The following is an 8,355-nucleotide window of genomic DNA, read 5'->3' as shown; positions in this document are numbered from 1 at the left end:
ACTGGACAAATCACATAATGCAATATGAGTATATGAGAAACTGGTGATGACCTCCATATCACCTCAAGAACAAGAAATCTTGAAAGAGTATTAACGTAGCTTGTATAAGTTAAGTATCTTTACTGTTTTTTTTACTGAATTTATATTTATTCTCTTTCAGGTGGCTTGAGTCAGTGACGCACTGTGTCCTCGAAGATCAACCTGTAGAACACATTCACTTAATCTTACTCTTAAACACAAGTTTAATCAGCCATAAAGCGATAAACGAAAACAGGCTCACGACAGAGCAGCGTCAGGGCCCCTGTGCAGTGACACCTACCCAACTACGGGTGTGTGTTGGGACGTGGGGCAGGGGGCAGGAATTAATTAGAATGAATGAGTTGATTAGAATGTGTGCACACACATGAAACACAGCATGGGGACAAACAATGCACACATACAGCATAGCAACACTGGGGTCCATTTTCAAAAATGGAACCATCACAAAAACATCTTATGCCGGCCATTTTACTTTCTTCCATAACCGAATAATGTATTTTGCATCATATCTCCTGAACCAAACATGATAACAAGGAAAAGGTGATGTCTACCCCTATGTCTAGATTGTCAAGGATGGACAGTGATACTGTGTACAACATCATAAACGGTTCAGGTGAATACTTAATGGTGAATTCAGTGATGTTGTGAGAAGGAAACTGTGAAATCACAGTATCTGAGAAGATGCAGAATGAAATTTCAAACATTTTTTAATGTAATTTTTAATGTACAATCACTCTCCGCGGCGAGAAGGGTCGATTATGTTAGTGTCCACAAGGGAGAAGCATCATTGTTTCCTTGTGACCGTTGAGTCACTCTGCTGTTACCTTGACAACAGTGCTACACTTTGCCTGAGAGGTAAGTAAAAATACACTTTTCTGAGAGGAATATATATCAATGAAATGCATGACTGTATTGTTAAAAACAACCTTTTATTGTATTACTGAATAAAATATTAGTCAATTATCAAATAAACTGAGAAAATGAAAATCTATAAATATCGACTATTTTAGTCAGCACACACAATACAGCACAATGTACCTTTATTTACAGGTGACACTATTGTCACGGCTGTCATTGTCACCTTTGTGTTTCCCCTTTTTCCTGTCTCACCTCTACCAAGTAGGCTGTGTCCCTGGGGAATGAAGACCCGCCTACTTTCTGGTTTCTGGGGTGCTGACATCAGTCCCGCCCATTGGTTCCCTCTGTTTCCACTCAACCAATGGCTCGTCACCACATTAATTACCTCCGGCTCATAAGGAGAGTCCACCTGTTGCTCCAGGCAGCTTGTCACCGCCTGTTGACTTGTGTGCCGCTGGTATTGACTGCATACCCTGCCTGTTAGTTGTACTTTGTGTTTAGTGGAACTATCCACATTCCTTCCTTGCTTGCTTGCTAGCTGTACATTGTGTTTAGGAAAACCATTTGCATACCTTTGTTTGTTAGCTCCACACTGGGTGCAGTGGAGGGATTCACTTAGTGTTTTGTTTACTATTGTGTTAGTTTTCACCAGGTGGAGTGGGTGCTGTACTCCTTGTGTTCTTTTGTAGCAAGAATCAACTCTGCTTAAATCAATAGATAGGTACAGGCCTCCTTTTGAGGACCTTTTTATTTTAACTTGGTTTGTTATTTTTGCAGCACCCTTGACCACCCTCCTTTTGTTTATTGTTACATGACATGAACTGCCAAAATTTCCCATTATTATATATATTATTATTTAAGGATATTCATCCTACTGACTGGACAAAATATGTCCTGTGTGAGCAAGTAACATCAGAGAGCCTGCAGTGCCCTGAAGATTCAATGAGAACAGATAATATTGCTGGTTACTTGTCTCTGACTGACAATTGCCAATCCCTTGTAGCAGAGAGAGTTAGGAGAGTGTCAGAGTGGGCCTTTTTCTTTTGATTAGGGGTGTGGTTTGATCAGGAGGAGATAAATTAGGCACCTGTGAGCTGGGGGAAGGGGAAGACAAACATTTCATGCATGAAGGAGAACAGAGGAGGTTTGCTGAATTAACCCAGTTTTGAGGCATCCTGGTCTTGGGGTGAAACTGAGATGCATATGGAAGTGTTGGAGAAGCAGTGGTACCAAGAACTGTTGTGAACTTAAATGAGCAACAAAGGACTGTAGGAAACTGCTGAACCGTTGAGTAGGTGTGGACAACCATGTTAACGTGCTCTTCAAAATCTACTCGGTTGCAGCTTCTTCCTTCTTGTAACTCTCCAGGCTACTCTATCCCCTTGCCCAGCTATAGGCAGAACCTTACCTTCTGCCCCCCATTGAACTGAACCACACACGCACACACACACACCCTTCTCACACCAGAACCCAAAGGAACTGAACTGTTACATTTTGAGTTCAATGGACTTAACTTTCTGATTTCCCCTGAACACACACATCCACACACGCCACTCACCCTCCTCCTCAAGTTGGAGGACTAGTCTGTTTCTTTATCATTTGAATTGTGGACATTTCATTTTGTATATGAATGATATATTTTGAAAGGTTCTTTATTGCTTTAATGTAAGAATTTGCGTACTATGTGGATTATTGTTTGACTTTGAATACAATCAACTGTATTTGGAGTGATTGAATTAGTGTTTGGTGGCTTTCTTTTATTGGTGTATGTTTGTAGCGAAGGTAGCTAGTGATCGGGGCTATCTAATATCCTACTAATTGACCGTTTTAAGTGACAGGTTAGGATTAAGTTTATTTTCCTGTCTGGCGCCCAACCTATTTTGGATATTTTGATAATCCTCCGCTACACCCTTTAGATGTAGAGAGGCTAGATGAAGGAGCTGGTATGGCACCCACTCTTCAGTTCCATCAAGCAAATAAACCTAATAAGTCCTGCCCTCTGAAATTCAACAACACCAAGCTAATGAGCAGAGAAAAGATCAGCACCTCAAGATGAACCCACTGTCTTGATATGTCACCATAAAAAAGAAAAGAATGTGCTTTTTTGTGAAGATCTGACATCTGCTGAGCCACTTCATGTACCTTCAGAATTGATGGTCATGTCAGAAAATGTGCTTTGGACTTGCAAGATGAGTGACTACTAGCAAAAATGAGTGCAGGTGATATGGTTGCAATGGAAGCAAAATACCATGCTGCTTGGCAGGATACTATAACAAAGCTGCCCAAAAAGAGTCAGGATACCAATGACATGGTATGTCAAAGCCTAGCCTTTGTTAAGCTGGTTTCCTATATTGAGGATGTCCATGAAGTTAAAGAAATTGTACTCCTCTTGCCTAGATCAGCTGGGGCTGGAACAGACATGTAGGATTAACGCCACAAATTAAAAAAATAGAATATGAGTGAGAGAGTTTCCTGACATGACTGAACGCAAAGATGGAAGAGCTGTATTACTTCCATCCATTTAAGGAGGACATCAACGTTGCTCTCAGATCCTTTCAGAGTAATCTTGATGATGAGGCGGTCAATCCAAAGCTGCCAAGATAGTACACTGGGATATGCATCACATGAATGCCAAGTTCACCGATTCATTTGAGCAAGACTGTCAGAAGATATCTGTACCCAAATCACTGCTGTCTCTGGTTGGCATAGTCCTTGATGGTCCTGACATCAAATCTCAATCTGGGGGTGTGTCTCAAGCTGGGCTCAGCATAGCTCAGCTTGTTCAGTTTAACGGCTGCATTCAGAGGTGTGATGGACACAAGAACCTAAAGCACAACCAGGAATGGGGAAACTCCATTGCCAGTCTATGTGGGACTCGGTGTTCATGCCAAGGCAAGAAGAAAAGACCTTGTTGACACACTCTTTCAGCTAGGACTCTCAATGATATATGACAGAGCAAGGGACATCACCACAGCAATAGGTAACCATGCAAGTGAGCTGTATCACAGAGCTAGTGATGTGTCCAACGACGTTGAGATAGGGATTGTTCACAACAGCAGCAGTAGACAACATAGACCACAACCCTAGTTCTACATTTTGAACTGGCTCTTTCCATGGCACAGGAATTTCACTGTTCCAGCATCCCACCAGCCAAAATAAGGGGATTGGCCTCAGAATGGGATGTGACCTTGATTCATCACCCATCTCAAGAAGAATCTCTGACCTGCCAGCATCTTTCACCACCATTCAACCTACCTACCTGAGAAATACAGAAACATCTATCTGCTTTCATAGATGCAATGAGAGAAGAAAGAAGGTAAGTGTAGCGTCTTCCTTACTTAACAAATATAGTAATTTAATTTCTTGTGAAATCTTGAAAGAGTATTGTAATATTTTAACGTAGCTTGTATAAGTTAAGTATCTTTACTGTTCTTTTACTGAATTTATATTTATTCTCTTTCAGGTGGCTTGAGTCAGTGACAAACTGTGTCCTGGAAGATCAACCTGTAGAACACATCTCCTGGGCAAACTTTCATGCCAATCAGCTGCAACCAAAGAAGCTTACCCCTGCTCTATCTAAATCAGTGGCTATGATTCATAAAGCAATGAATGTCATCAATCAAGCAGTACAGAGGGTAAATGCAGAGGAGGTCCTTTCCATTGTTGAGCGCTTCACAATTCTCCTCCACGATTGCACCAGCAGCCAACTCAACTCTCAACTCTTGAGTTGTTAATAAAGAAAGTAAGAGGAATGGAGCAAATCCCCCCAACTAAGATTACACCGGTGGACCACCTCAACAGAGCAGTGTACCAAGGAGGACACTGTTGGGGGTACTAACACTTGAGGTGTCACTAAATATGCCATCTCCAACAGACTGAACCCAAGCGATTGGAGACCATTGTGGTACACTCCCACAGGAAAGCCACTCCATCCTTAAACTACAGGTGAAACTTTGCACAAAAATTTGCATATCGTGCAAAAGTTCATTTATTTCAGTAATTCAACTTAATAGGTGAAACTAATATATTATATAGACTCATTACATGCAAAGTGAGATATTTCATGCCTTTATTTGATATAATTTTGATGATTATGGCTTACAGCTTATGAAAAGGTTCAGTTTTGTAGGCTCAAAGTGTCACACTCTAATCAGCTAATTAATCCAAAACACCTGCAAAGGGTTCCTGAGCCTTTAATTGGTCTCTCAGTCTGGTTCTGTGGAATTCACAATCATGGGGAAGACTGCTGACCTGACAGTTGTGCAGAAAACCATCATTGACACCCTCCACAAGGAGGGAAAGCCTCAAAAGGTAATTGCAAAAGAAGTTGGATGTTCTCAAAGTGCTGTATTGAGGCACATTAATAGAAAGTTAAGTTGAAGGGAAAAGTGTGGAAGAAAAAGGTGCACAAGCAGCAGGGATGACCATAGCCAGGAGAGGATTGTCAGGAAAAGGCCATTCAAATGGGGGAGCTTCACATGGGCTTCAAATGTCGTATTCCTCTTGTCAAGCCGTTTCTGAACAACAAACGTCTTACCTGTGCTAAAGGAAAAAAAGAACTGCTCTGTTTCTCAGTGGTCCAAAGTCCTCTCTTCTGATGAGAGCATATTTTGCATCTCATATGGAAACCAAGGTCCCAGAGTCTGGAGGAAGAATGGAGAGGCACACAATCCAAGATGCTTGAAGTCCAGTGTGAAGTTTCCACAGTCTGTGTTGGTTTGGGGAGCCATGTCATCTGCTGGTGTTGGTCCACTGTGCTTTATTAAGTCCAGAGTCAGCGCAGCCGTCTACCAGGACATTTAATAGCACTTTATGCTTCCTTCAGCAAACGAGCTTTATGGAGATGCTTACTTCATTTTCCAGCAGGACTTGGCACCTGCCCACACTGCCAAAAGTACCAAAACCTGGATTTAATGAGATGGGATTACTGTGCTTGATTGGCCAGCAAACTCGCCTGACATGAAAGATGAAAGAGATGAGACCGAACAATGCAGAAGAGCTGAGGCCGCTATTGAAGCATCCTGGTTTTCCTTAACATCTCAGCAGTGCCACAGGCTGATGGCATCCATGCCACGCCACATTGAGGCAGTAATTCATGTAAAAGGGGGAATAATCATTGAAATTATATCAAATAAAGGCTTGAAATATCTGACTTTGCATGTAATGAGTCTATATAATATATTAGTTTCACCTATTAAGTTGAATTACTGAAATAAATGAACTTTTGCACGATATGCAAATTTTTCGAGTTTCACCTGTACCAAGATGTGGCTGCAAGAAATGCTGCCAGGGGCATTGCAAATGCAAAAAAAAGCCTCCTTGAAGTGCACAGCTCTGTGTCAATGTGGAGGAGACTGTGAAAGAGACAGTGAAGAATAAGTTCAACAATAACAAAAAAAAAGTTTCTAAAATAAATTTTTTGAAGTAAATCTTTGTATTTGATGCATTGTTTTTAAGCTAAGTTGTTCAGGCCATATGTATTAGTGTTTAATATTGTCAGAGATAATGGACAAAGGTTTAGCTTTTAAAACTCTACACACGTATGCAAGAGACATGATATTATAAATTCTAGCCAAGGTTCTCAGATGCTGTATACTTCCTTATCACAACATAACTGAATTCACCATTAAGTATTCACCTGAACAGTTTATGATGTTGTATATGGTAACATTGTAGTCCTTGACCATCAAAACATGGGGGTAGACGTCACCTTTTCTGTGTTGTCATGTTTGGTCCAGGAAATATGATGCAAAATACATGATTCGGTTATGGCGGAAAGTAAAACGGCCGCCATGAGGTGTTTCTGAAAATGTTCAGGGCCCTAAATTGCACAATTTTACCAAGTTTCATGCTTTTATGAAAAAGTGAACATATCACCTCCAATTTGGCACATATCACCTGGACTATAAGGGATCTTTGGAATAAGATTATTGACTTTCAATTTACAATTCACTTCTGGAGCTGCTAAATGGTAGTTTCTTCTTTTGTGGGGAGACTTCAATTGTTATTTGCTCTGCAAACAAAGGGTCAAAGAAATCAGTCAATCTTTTTGAGCACCATAACAGTCTCATTAATCTGAGCTATCAGAGAAAAGCAATAATTTTCAGAAATATAAAACATGAAACATTGCAAAGTTAGAGTTCACAACACAACAAAACAACTGCATAATGTAACACCTGCAGTTATCTAAGGATATTACAAGTGTTCACAGCTCGGGGAGGAAAAATGGACACGTAAACCAGCAGCTCCCAAGTATTTAAGCTGGAAACGTAAAACGCAAATCCATCAACTAGTTTTTTCCAAATTTTCTAAAGCCAAAGTAAATGTTATCTATGAAGTGTGGTATTTACCTAAGATGGCATTTAAGTTGTTATTTAATGAATGACTCTGACTCTTCTGTACATGATTCCCTGTGATTTACTTTTGTTCGCTGCCCTTTTTAATGCATGTGTCTTTTTAATGAATCTGATTTGACCTTTGTTGCATTTCACTCCCCCACCCTTTTCCAGTTAGTATGAAGTGAACTGAACAAGTTTGCTTCTTTTGGGAGCACAGTGTATTATAGAACAAACAGTTCTGCATTCATTTAGTTCAACCACTACCATGTATGGCCATCCAGCAGCAGAGGATGTGGAAGATGACAGCATTTTTCAAGGGCATATTTTCAGAAGTTATGAAAAGACGAGAGAGAGTGTTACACAGTTCATTCATCAAAGTCTTATCGGCATTTGAACTGGCAACTTGAGGTCACAAGCCGGCTTTTCTTCTTCACTGACGTTATTTCCCAATACTGCAGCTTGGTTTATGAACGGCTGTAGTGTACCTTGATCTTTAGGATCCCTGCCATGCAGCTGAAGATGAGCTCCAGTTTAACGGTTGTGTGATAGCAACTCAGTGATAAAATTTTAATGGAATTCTACACTGTACAATCCATGCAACCTGGACAACCAACACCCCCTCCTCTACCTCAGAGCAAAAATAAATCTACATATACAATCAGCTTCAGCAGCCAAGAAATCCCAATGAAACTCAGTAGATGATCATATGATAATGGCATAGAGCCAAGTGACACACACTGAAGACTACACAGCAGCATCCAGTAGTAGGTTGTCTTCTGGAGCACAGACAGAGGCTCACTCAGCTGGAAAATTTCAAACATATTAAATGAAAGTGGTTGTCACAGAATGTCTGATCAATGGTTTGCAGAGACTGTTTTGTTAGGACCTTACTGACCACAGTTTTGCCTTTGCAGTCATAGCAACACATTGTTTCCGCTTAAAGTCCTATTATGCAAGAACTGGTATTTTTTGAGACTTGGTGAAAATCACTTTTTCACCACTGTCATAAATTCAAATCAAAACGTTTCCTCTAGCGCCACCATGAGGTTAATTTTTTTGTGTGAAAGCCAATGTCTCCATGATGATTAGATGGAGTGCCATAAAATTTGGCACACACATC

Source organism: Micropterus salmoides, unplaced genomic scaffold (genome assembly GCF_014851395.1).
Source record: "Micropterus salmoides isolate LMB-PRFRI ecotype aquatic unplaced genomic scaffold, ASM1485139v1 Ms_hic_scaffold_6, whole genome shotgun sequence".
Lineage (NCBI taxonomy): Eukaryota > Metazoa > Chordata > Actinopteri > Centrarchiformes > Centrarchidae > Micropterus > Micropterus salmoides.
Note: the sequence above shows the minus strand (reverse complement) of the source record.